This window comes from Lutra lutra, chromosome 3, assembly GCF_902655055.1.
Source record: "Lutra lutra chromosome 3, mLutLut1.2, whole genome shotgun sequence".
Classification (NCBI taxonomy): domain Eukaryota; kingdom Metazoa; phylum Chordata; class Mammalia; order Carnivora; family Mustelidae; genus Lutra; species Lutra lutra.
This window is the reverse complement of record NC_062280.1, coordinates 46,730,474-46,742,847: the sequence shown is the minus strand read 5'-3', so window position 1 is coordinate 46,742,847 and position 12,374 is coordinate 46,730,474.

Below are 12,374 nucleotides of genomic sequence, written 5' to 3'. Positions count from 1 at the left end.
ACGAATCTAGGACAACCAGCTAGAAGTGAAACAGGGACCTGCTCTTTTATCAACCTATTTCCACCAACATCAGGGACCAGAGAACCAAAAAGGCAGAGGGAGGAGGCCAGGTGGGCGGCCCGCCAGGGGGAGCAGGATGGCCGCTGCCCAGCTCCCAGCAGAGCCCCTCAAAGGCGAGAGAGCCTGAGGAGCCCCCGATGGCGGCGGGATGGGGCCACGCTGCCCAGACGCCTCAGCCAGGCTGAGAAACACGCTGAGCCCCGGTTCCCATAAATCCGGCTTTTATGTGGCAATGAATAGGGGTAAACAATGGATCTATTTCAGGCCGCAGGGAAACCAGCTCAGCCTGGGTCCCTCTCCTGCAATTAGGAGCCTCAACATGGCGGGTCTCCGGATCCCCTGCCGGCCCGTGAGCCTCACAAAGACAGCCCCCTGCCTGGGTTTGGGGGAGGAGATCCCGCCTTCCCCAGGGCCTGTTGCTGCCAGGACCCCCTCCCCTGCTACGGGAGAACGTGCACTGGGCAGCCCCAGAGGCCGGCAGGACCTGGCTGGTGGTCACTGCCCCATCACCCCATCTTGGGGAGCACAGAATCAGCCCTCGGCCTTGGGGGGGCTCTCCCTACTTCTCCCAGAACGGGAGCCCCTCTACTTGCCCCTTCACCCATGGTAGCCAGCGTCTGCTCGAGTTCTCCCGCTGAAGCAAAACCCCAGGAGGACAGCTTGGAAGTCACATCCACGTCCATCAGTCGCTATCACTGCATCACTCTGCTTGTGGACACCGGGCACGCACCCACCCCCAAGAGTGGACATCAATGTGCTGGGGGTAGCCAGACCAAGCAAGTCGGCCATTCATACACAATCGTCCCCATGCCACAGTCTGAGGTGGCATGGGATCCACCCCCACCCCCTGTCCTTTGTCCCCCAGACAAGTGTCCCTGTAAAGTGCATATTCTCCAGACTCTCATTTTCCCGCCCCCTGCCTGGCCCAGGAGAGGGCTTCGGAGGGGACCCTAGATTCACACTGTCCTTCCTCAGCAACAGGCCAGACGGGCTCCCTCACATCATGCCCCAGGCCCCACCTGTGAGAAAAATGCTGCTGGCCTCTCCCTCCCCAGCTCCCAGCCTTACCGCTTGGAAGCGGTCATGTTCACCTCTATTAGCTATTCTGCTCTTCACCCTACACACTTCCAAAGAATCCGTTTATACCTTGTGATGATTAATTCTGTGTGTCACCTGGGCCAGCCCACGGTACTCATTTGTTGGCTCAAATACCAGCCTAGATGTCACCGTGAAGGAATTTTTTAAACGAAAGCAGATGGCCTTCCATAATGTGGGTGGGCCTCACCCAATCAGCTGAAGGACTGAGGATGAACAACTGAAAGAGACGAAATCCTGCCTCCTCATGGCCTTTGGACTCAAGCAGACCCATCACCTCTCCCCAGGCTCTCCAGCCTGCCCTTCAGATCGCAGACTTGCAAGCCCTCACAATCGCCTTAACCACTTCCTTAAAATAAACCTTTCTCCCTTTCTCTCTGTAATCACATCCTGTTGATTCTGTTTGTCTAATACACAGCCTTGCTGTGGGCAGCCTCTGAAATGGTTCCCAGGGATGCCCAAGTCTTAGTGGACATGTTCTTGAGAAGTTCCCTCCCCTTAAATGTGGGAGGGACCCAGTGATGGATTCTAATAGAGACAGTATGGCAGACATAACGGGGTGCCCTTCCAAGATTGGGTTACAGAAAGACCTCTGTTTGCTTGCCCTCTCTTGGGCCCTTTCTGGAGTCAGAGCCTTTCCTCTGAGGGAATGCAGCAGCTGCAGTGTGAGCTACTGTATGGAGAGGCCTCTGAGACAAGGACAAGAGGGAGGCCTCTAGCCAATAGCCATTAGTGTATGAGTCCTGGCAACAGTTTGGTGAAGGAGGTGGGTCCTTCCCCGTGAGGCCTTCACAAGACCGCAGCCTCAGCGGACGCCCTGGGAGAGACCTGTAGTCAGAAGACGCACTGTCCTGAGCCTGGATTCCTAACCCACTCAGACAATGGGCTATTAAATATATTTCAGTTGAGGAGCTGTTGTTTTGGGCCATACACTTCGGGGTGACTCACTTCACGCGGATAGGAGACTAATCCGCCCCCATTCCTTTACATTTAGACCTTCTCTGCCGAATATGCCGTCCCCACTGTTTTCCCTTCCCATTCTTCCCAACACGGCCATATCAAAGTCTGAGTGAAATCAATGCCCAGGCCTCACAAGTTTACAACTGCATAAAGCACATTTACTTCTGAGCTAAAGAGTGCAACCTGATGACATTACTATGTTCTCCATCCATTTTTTCCAGAGTTGGTCATTGCCTTGCTTTTATTTATTCACTTTTGTAAAGTTTAGTTTTCCATGTACCGATGTATAATTCAAATGCTCAAATAGAATTTTTAAATGCCATCAATACTTTTCCAAATGTTCAAAAGTGTCAGATCATCTACTGTTTTCATTTTCCTTACCTTCTGACATCTCTCCCTGGGACCCTTGAGCTGTCCTCTGGAATCCTGCAACTAGACCTGCAGCCATCGCTCTGGGGCTTCCGTTCACCTCTCCCTGGAGTGGTGCAACCTATGTCCCATATTTTGTGGTTTCTCTGTGCACCATGCCACCGAAACAGAGGCCCACCTGCTCCCCAAGAAAGAGAACATAGTCCAGTCCTAATAGGTCTGAAAACCCATATAATCTCCCGATAGATAGTTGGTTGATAGAGTTTTTAGGTGCAGTGTCCTGGTTCCCCTCCAGACGTGGTGGCGGGGGGCAGGGGGCCTTGCCGCGTCCTCCAGTCATCCAGAGGTCAGATGCCATTGGAATTCTCCTTCCTTTCATATGGTTTGCCTTTGCAGTTTGAAAACTTGTAGGCTTTCCTTTTGTCTCCAGTGTCCTGAAGTTTCCATAGCTGTGCCTTCTTGTGGATCTTTCTCGTCCACAGGACAGGGTGGGGAGGCAACCCTGTCTTCCTGGATGCTCCCTCCTCACTGCTGGAACTTTCCTTGGGTTATGGTCCTGTTGTTCATGTAGGACATCCTGAACTGACCTGCAAATGTTGTGTCTTCCCTCTGCTACTGTCCATGTTTTTGTCTTTACACTTCATTTTATCAGAGGTTTTCTCTACTCTATCCTCCTCCCTTTCTGCTGATTTTTAAATTTAGATGATTATATTCTGAATTGCCAGTAATATTGCTTGTTTTCAGAATGCTACTTTTGTTGTGATGCCCTCTTGTGTTTCAGAGACACACTATCTTACCCAAGCCTGATAACATTCACGTGTTAAGCCTCCCCCCTCCCACTAAATTCAGGCTCACACCTTTAATTGTATTCATATCAATAATATTGATATCAATAATAGTTAATGCCAGGGGCATCCTAGATGTTATCCCATCACTTAGCCCATTTCTCAGATGAGAAGAGGCGTAGAGAATGTGTGTGCCCCACCTTGTCTCATAATCTGTCATAAATTAGGCTAGACTCATAGGTAGTAGGTAGGATCCCTTCTGAGCACTTCACTCCTGCATATCCAGATGGCAGGATGGATGGAGCTTTGTGGTTCTCCCGGCCACATTCGCTCTGAGCTGGTTCCCCTGAGGCCCACTCTCTACCTCTCCAGAACGTGGGTCCTTCTAGCCAACCCAGAGGGATGCAGGGGCTGGCCTACGGGCGCATGCATAGTCTGGGAAGTGGTAGTGATCCTTCTGTGGAGCACCCCCGAGCTGGGAAGGAGCCACTGTGCCTCACTGCACTGTCCATACCTGGCGTCGTCTGTCACTGGGGGAGAGGATGAGAGTTCAACAATGTGGCTCAGATGACAGGGAAACTAGTGTTTGTTGAGAGCTTTCCATGGGCCAGGACCAGCACCTTCGTTCCCCTTCCCGGCCCGAGGACATCAGTGCCCAAGTGCTCATATTTCCAGATGAGGATACGGAAGCCTGCAGGCACCAAGTAACTTGTCCAGAGCCTCACAGCTATCAGCCAAGATGCTCCCCTTAAACACTTGTGATCTGAAACCAGCTCCGTCTCCTGGCTCCAGAGCTGGGAAGGAGCTGACTAGGGTGCAGTCAGGGGGTGCATGGCTGTGCCTTTGGGGAAGGTCCCAACCCAAGGATCTTTTGGCTCTTCTTGGGTCTTAGAGAAACCCAAGAGCTTTTGAGGATGCAGGCCTGGGTGTCAGCAGCTGGGAGGAGCCTGCCTTTCATCAGTTGCCTGCCGGACCCAGGAGCTAGCCTGAGATTCTGCCGGGGATCCAGGCCTAGCCCAAGATCCTGAACTGGAAAAAAGCCGATGAGTGTCTTGCTGGGGGGCCGATGATTGTCCTTGTGGGGCATCAGGACAGCTGGGTTTGATGTCTTGGGTCTAAGTGGGCCGTCCCTCCAAGAGTGGCAGAGCGATAGTGAGGCTCAGGACAGAGCTCTCACCCTCTGAGGCTTCTCCCTAGTTTCTGTTTCTTGGTTATGAAACAAGACCAGTGTGTGAGGGCCCCTAGAGCCTCACAGTAGGCCTGGGTGACACAGGACACCTGCCTCCCTCTGAGTTCCTGGATTCCGGGAGGCAGGGACCCCAGCAGGCCCAGTGCATGTGCCCCCGACCTCACCTGCCAACCCCTCCTTCCCACTGGGGTAGTCCAGGGACCGTGGAGCAGGTTGCCATCAACCCGGGGCTGAGAGGCCAGAAGATGCTGAATGCCCCCCTGGGTTGCAGACACACGGACCCACCTGACTCAAGAAGGGTCTGTCGTCTGGGGCGTGTTTTCTTGATCAAAAGCAGAGGCACTAAAGCAGGGGAGACTCTGGGCACTAGGAATGTCCCATCCTACCACCGAGGCGGGGTCAGTCAGTGAGCTGCATGTCAGAGATGGGCGTGCCTTCCTCTATCACACCTGCAACCTCACATACTATCAGTCCTGCTGTGATCCTGCTGTCACCCTGGCAGGAGTCACACCTTCCCCCCATCCAGCCTGGAGGTCAGAGCTCACGCTCCTCCTCCAGCCCCCTGGGCTCCCCTGGACAATCCCCCAATCTGCCACTAGACCCCCACAGCCAACATGGCCATCAAGCTCCTGACAGCCCCCACAACCCCCCTCAGACCCCCACCATTCCCACACCCTCCCAGGGTCCCACAGCCCCCACAGTCTCCCCTCAGACCCCCACAGTCCCCACACCTCACAGCCCTCCAGGGTCCTATAGCACCCCACAATCCTCCCTCAGACTCCCACAGTCCCCATATCCCCCACGGTCTCCCACAGTCTCCCCAGCCCCCACAGTCCCCACAGCCCCCCATAGTCCATATCCCCCCATGGTCCCCACAACCCTCATAGCCCCCTACAGTCCCCCCTTATGCCCCCGCAGTCCCCACATCCCCCCACAGTTCCCCACAGTCCCCACAGTCCCAATAGTCCCCACATACCCTCATGGTCCCACATCCTCCCCACAGTCCCCACATTCCCCCACAGTCCCCACAGTTTCCCCCAGTTCCTATAGGCACAACAGTCCTCACAGCCCCCCTCAGACCCCACATCTCCCCACAGTCCCCCAGGACTAGAACAAATTTAGAACCACTCCCACCAGGCCAAGAACCCAATTGCTGTCCACTGTAAGTCCTTTCCTGTTGTACTTCTGGGGACATGAGAGAGGTGTTTGGGGTTCAAGGGAGTGGGTTTTACCTGCATTAACATTAAGTAGATTCTCAGTGAGAATTTCAGACTCAAATGGGCATTTGGGGTCCCGTAAAGGAGAGGTGCCCACGACGGAACTCACCCACATGTGCAAGGTGTTCTCCTCCCTGCCTTTACTCACTGCTCATGGAACGAGGTCCGGGACTGAAGGGCTGGCGTCAGGCCCAGAACTGGAAGCACACCGTTGGCATTCTCCCCCAAGCTTTCCGCCCACTGGACTTCCACCCCCTGCCTGTGCCCATGTCTGGACAGTGGCCCTGCGTGCCCACCTGGCTCTGGCAGCCTCTGGCCATGAGGACCCAGGACCAGAGCTGGACCAACATTCCGGCAAGCCGCCGTCCTGTCCCCGCAGTCAGTATCGAGTCCCTGGGTTGTTTCCCAAGGGCCATGAGTTCAAAGGCCCTTGGGGCTTCCTGGTGAGCAGACCCCTGGCCAACAGGCCCTTGAGCCCTGGCAGAGTGTCTGCCATAGCTCCCAGGAGTATGTACTGCCCAAGACGGCCAGACGGTTCTAAGGGGGCAGCCCTGGGAAGACTCCAGCCTGCCTGGGGGTAAATTAGCAGTGCGAAGCTCATGCAGGCCAGGCCTTCTGAACAAGACTCTGCAAAGGGCGTGCACACGGGCTCAAGGCTCACAGTGTGTGATGGAGGGAGGGAGGGGTCTACCCCTCCATGTGGGGGCCTGTTCCTGGGCCTCCAGTGTCTGCTGTTGGCTCCAGCAGGCCCCTAGCTTGGAAAGCCTCCGTTCCCTCCCCATAAGGCAGAGAGGATAGAACAGCTGGGAACTCAGCAGGAGCGAGGATTTCGGTGGGCGGTCCATGGAGGGGCCTGGTGCAGAGCCTCCTCTCAGAGATGTGTGTTGTGAGGACACCAGGCCTTTAGCAAGTGATGCAGGTCCATGGGTGGGGAGAGCACCCCCAGAGGTAGGGTGAGTAGGCATCTCCATGTTTCATCACACCTCCCCAGCACACTGGGTTCCTGCACACACACAGACGGCTGCGCTCGGACTTCCTCATAGGTGCAGACCCCAGTGTGGCTCTGTGTCCTTTGGGGACACCTGTGATGGGAGGACTGGAGAACATATGGTCTTGGGGCAGCTCCAAGCCCCCTTCCTGGCCCACAGAGGCAGCATCAGCCACGGGACGAGCTCCCAGGCCTCAGCTGCTCTGCAGAGCCCACCTCCCACACCCTCCATGCTTCTCAGAGACCCCAGGTCTGGACACCTGCCAGCCCAGCGGGTGCCCCCCCGCCATGGGGGGAGTTCACCCCCATGGACCACCCCCAGCCAACGAGACAAAAAGCAATAGATAAACATGTCTTCTCCTGGTCTGAGGTCTCAGAAGAGCCCTGGGTGGGCACTGCCTGCCCACAACTGTGCCAGGGCAATACATCCTGTTCCGACTTTGCCCTTCTGTTCACAGCCCCGCCCAGTCCTCCATCCCGGTTCCCGGGGACCACTCGCACACCCACTAAGATGTCACTGATGAAGTCTTGGGGTGTTGGGGTGCGACCCTTGCAAGCTCTTGGTATCCTGGAAGGAGGAGAATGAATGGGCAGCCCCCCACACTCTGCATCTCCTGCTGTTCTCCTGGGTGGAACCATGAGCCTCTCTCTCCAGGTCTCCCTTCTCCCATCCAGCCAGGCCCACACCTATGACCTCAGGCAGGATTCTCATACCTCCTTGGTGCTGAGGCCCTGGGCTGCCCTCTCAGGGAGTATTTCAGGGAGGAAGGCTCTGGTGCTAGGATCTTTGGGAACCTGGGGGCACAGAGCATCTGGCGTGGGCATGCTGCGGGGTCCAGGCAGCTATGACCACTCACATCTAATGACCATGTCTCTCTGTTCCAAGTCATAGGTCCTTGGGGCATAGGCCCCTATGTCCCCAACCCTGGCCCCAAGCCTGAGAGCAGGGGCCTCTGCTGGCAGTGGTCCACCCCATGTCTCTGGCAACATCAACTTCTCTCTGATGAGCCCCATTGTGGAGACTCTGGGTGTGCTGAGCCTGGAGCCCCACTGACCGGGGGAGTTCAGGGCTGTAGCCCACTGCCCGTCTGTGTCATGGCCAGAACCCTGCAGCTCCAGGAGGAAGCATCTTAGAAAAGACATGCTCCACCTCCAGGGTTGGGGCCCCTTCTTGCTGCCCCCCCCAACCCGCCCCAACGCCCAGAGCCAGACAGGGACGCACAGGCTCGCCAGACTTGGCCAATAAAAATACAGGTCACCCTGTGAAATGAGAATGTCAAATAGTCAATGAATACTTTTTTAGTATGGGGTCACCTGCCCTAGAATAGGGGCCCCCACTGCCCAGCCTCACACTGCCCCAGGGCCGGGGTCCCCTGGGCTCAGGAGAAGCCCTCTCATGGACCATACTGGGGCCTGGTCAGGAGTTCTCACGAATCAGCTAAAGGAAAAGGTGAGTTTTTAAAAGAATCGAAGGAGTCTTACACATTTTAGCTTTCAATTCTACAGGGAACCTTCTGGGACAATCTATTCATCCTTCCACCAAGGCACCTTCAGGCGGTCGCGGGCATTCCAGCGAGGATGGCGCCCCCTGGAGCCGGATTCTGGACCTGCAGGCTGGGATTCCAGGTCTGGGTTTCCTCCGAGGTGGGATCTGAAGGCAGGTCTCTGGGGATGTTAGGACGTTGGTTCCAATCTCAGCCTCCTCCTGGCCACATCTCACTGACACTAGTTTCCGTGGACCTTTCCAAGGCAAATTCGTTTTCATCTGCAAAACTCTCTTCTTGTTCATTAGATTTTATCATGTTTGAATCCTTTGCTTAAAATGACAAGAAGAGTCAGAAACTAGATTTGGGAATGGAATTCTTGAGTGTGAGATGCGTCCCCTCACCTTGCAGGTGCAGAGGGGGGCAGGGGCTTCTTGAGTGGACGTGGATTGGGCAGTGGCTGGGAAAACAGCGCACACAGCCCCACGATGGCCCAGATGCCCAGGGACAGCTGAGAGAGCTGCTCGGATGTGAACTGGGTGGCAGAGGTGGGGCGCTGAGTCTCCGTGTGTTCAGCCCATCAGCCCAGTCACCAAACCCTACCCTTGGGGCGCCGGGAGTGTTCCAGGCCCCAGACACTCAGGCACGCTCAAGGGGCCACAGACTGGAGTGCATATAGCTAAGCAGGAGGGCAGTACCACTTACTGGGGCCGAGGCAATGGGACAGAGTGACTGACGGTGCACTGGGGACGCAGAGGTTCCAGAGGGGCCAAAGTTCCTAGGCTCCGGGAGGGGCAGAGAGGGAGGCCCCAGAACTGAAGCTGTGCACACATTCCAGGGGATCAGAGGTGGGCTGGCCAGAGGGGAGCTGGCGGGCAAGCCTGCAGCCAGGGCTGAGGTTCCCAGGCCAGACCGGCCGAGCCGTGTGGACACCTCCAGAAGCAAACTGAAGCCACAGATGGGAGCTGAGCTGATAGCGGCTGTGGGGAGGGTCAGGGAAGAGGAGCATCCGCGAGGCACAGGCAGGGGAGCCCGAGGGTGCGAGGACCTCTGGCGTTAGGACTTCGTAATGAACAGGGGTCTGGATGGTGTCGGGATAGCTGGAAGGACTGTGACCCAGTGCATCCTGCTCATCCTTTCAGGAGATCTGCGGTGGGCTGGGGACTCGCCCTCGGGGACCCACGCTTGGGTGTCTGCCGCCTTGTGTGACCTCCTGAGTCAGACGGCAGGGGGCGCCCAAGGCCTCCTAAGAGGAACCTCTCCTGCGCACGCCCTGGGCTCCCTTGGCTTGCTCCTCCGCCACACAACCCCGTGGTTCAGGGGAGCTCAGAGGACAGCGGGCTCCCAAGCCAGCCACCTTGCTTGCTCCCCCGCCTCTCAAACACTGTCTGCAGAGGCCGACGCCACCCCCTCTCTCTGCCTGGAGGCCGACCTTTGTCCACTGTGTCCACCAAGGCCCATGTTGTGCAAGCAGAACTTCTCATTACAGGCAGGTGGGACCTCTGGAGGCCTCCAGTGCGTCCATAGGGAGAGCCCTGTGCAGAGCAGGGGCAGGGGCTGGGGGAGCGGGAGACCGGGGCATCCTAGCTCTGGAGACTGGGGGCTGAAATTCTGGCTACTGACCAGCTCTGCAGGTGGTTCTGAGGTGCAGTCAGGGTTAAGAACCTTTGCTTTACACAGTGGCTCCCACAGCCTAGCCTGAACCTGCCTAGCGCCTTTGGAGACATGCCAGCTATGCAGAGTCCCAGGCCTGGCCCCAAGCTCTGAGGCAGGACTCGGAGAGGTGGAGCCCAGCCGTATGCATGCTAACAGGTGCCCGTCAGGCGATTCCCACACTGCCCAGGCCGAGAACCTACCCATGCCTCAAGGGGGGCCAGCAGGACGGGCATCTCTCAGGAGCTTGTAGGGAATGCAGATTCCCAGGCTCTCCCCTAGCCTGCTGAATCAGAACCTGCATTTAACAGGATCCCTCGGCAAGCTGTAGGTCATGTGAGGACCGCTACTCTAGGGATCCCACTGAACCACAGCAATATGCCAGTACTCCGCTGGTTGTGTGGAGCCCTAGTGAGCGGCACAGTGGCAGGGCTGCTAGGGAGGGGGGAAGGCGCCTTCGTCCAGGGGGCAGAGGAGTCAGATCAAAGTGGGATTCTCCAGGTGGGGCCCTCTAGGTGGGTCTCTCCAAGTGGGTCCAGGAAAGGTCTGTGTACAGGCCAGCAAAGAAGAGTGGCTCGAAGGACTCAGGGAGAGAGAAAAGGTGTGGGGGTGGCCATGGGGGTGGCCACGAGGTTGTGGAAGTCCTGAGTGGTTGACCCAGGACAGCGGGTCAGAACTATTAGTGGTGGTTTTCAAAGTTTCCCCCCTTACATGAGAGTAATACATTAAGGAAAATCCGTATATCCAGAAAGAAGAAAAAAAACACACCCATAGTTCTACCATTATTGCTCATTACTTGTAGATTTTTTCTAGGTAGTTTTTTTCCCCCTAGATTTTATTTATTTATTTGAGAGAGAGGGAGCACAGAGGGAGCAGAAAAGAGCACAGAGGGAGAGGAAGAGAACACAGAGGGAGAGGGAGAAGCAGACTCCCCGCTGAGCAGAGAGCCCCACATGTGATCCCAGGACCCTGGGACCACGACCTGAGCTGAAGGCAGATGCTTAGTCCAGATAGGTTTTTTATTTTTTTTAATTAAGAAAATGGTTACAAAAATACAGTACATGTGATTTTATTTCCTTTTTCCTAACATCGTAGGAATGATTGATTGCACATTGTCTTGAGACATGGACTGCCGGTCATGGACAGTGGGCCACTGCCCTCTGGTGCTGTGATGGACAGCAGCACATCTGTCCAGCCCTCACTGCCCTCCACGCGCTGTCCAGCTCTGTGAGGCTGCCGCCAAATATGGAGGTCTCAGCCCTCATAGACACGCCGACCTTCACGTCCTCAGCCCTCCCACACCGTATCAATTCTGGCTCTACAATAAGCCCCGTGTCCCCCAGCACCCCCAGGGGCTGGGTTGAGCAGAATGTGGGAGCCAGGAGAGAGCCCGGGGGCTGACTTTCAGGATGGAATCGGGAATTGGTCCTCAGGCCTGCCAAGGTGCCGTCTTCTGTGTGGTCTGTGGAGCCCAGGGGCTGCCGGAGGCCAGGTTCCTGGTGAGCAGGTAGCTGATGCCACAGACCACTTAGTGGGAATAAACAGTAAGGGTTGTGGGGTTGGTTGGTCTTTCCTAAGTGACCCGGTGAATGTGGAAAAACAAAATGATGAGTGCAGAACTTAAAATTCCCAGCTCAGGAGGCAGATAAAAAAACAATCCTTCTGTATTGTGCCGAAGAGGGTCAAGGAGCAGGCCCAATTGCCCTCCTGGGGGGCCCTTGGCAGGAGTTCCTGGCAGAGTTCCCGGCACCCTTGTGCATGAGAGGACCTCACTGCCCACACAGCTCTGTGCAGCGTGGTTCATGCTAAGCACCCGTTTCCTCTTGGGTACCCTGAATCTTCAGCAGGTGGGGGGGCCCCCGTGCCCCCGATAAAAACCCTGGGTGCTGCGTCTCTCACAGACTCTCCTGAAGACAGTACCTCATAGGTCATCACACCTGTTGGTGGCCTGTGTGACTCCAGGGGAAGGGCCCTGGAAGCTCACCCCTGGTCCCCCGACTTCTCCCTTCCTGTGCGTTGCACCGTTTCTCTGTTGTGAATCCCAACTGGGAGCACAGCCTCTGCTGAGTCTGGAGGGCCCTAGTGAGTCACCCTCTAGGTGATTCTGGGGACCCTGACCCTAAAAGAATTCATTATCTCTTGCAGGTGCAGAGTCCAGATTTCTGAATATAAAACCCAAGGGCTAATTGGGTGAGTGGTTGCATCAGAAGGCACGTTGAATTTCTGGTATCTTGAGTCATTTGTTGTGAAGGGTAAGGTATTGTTGGGCAAGAAGGGGTCTCGTCCCTCCGATGGGGACATGTGGGGAGATTCTGAAAAAGGTGGGGACCTGAGACCCTAAATTCTGATGAGCATCTTTTGCCCGGAGAAGCCCCCTCCCTCTCCCCTCGGATGGGTTGGTCCCCCTTCCTGGAGAACCAGCAGTTGCCCCCAAAGTAGTTGTCTTGGGGGCTGCTGATTCTCCTCTGGACCCGTCCCAACCCACGACTCTGTTTCCAGGTCTGTGAGCAGACCCTGAGGCTCAGAAGTGACTTAGAAGGTGAGGCAGGTAGCATGTGTCCAGGAGGCTCCGCC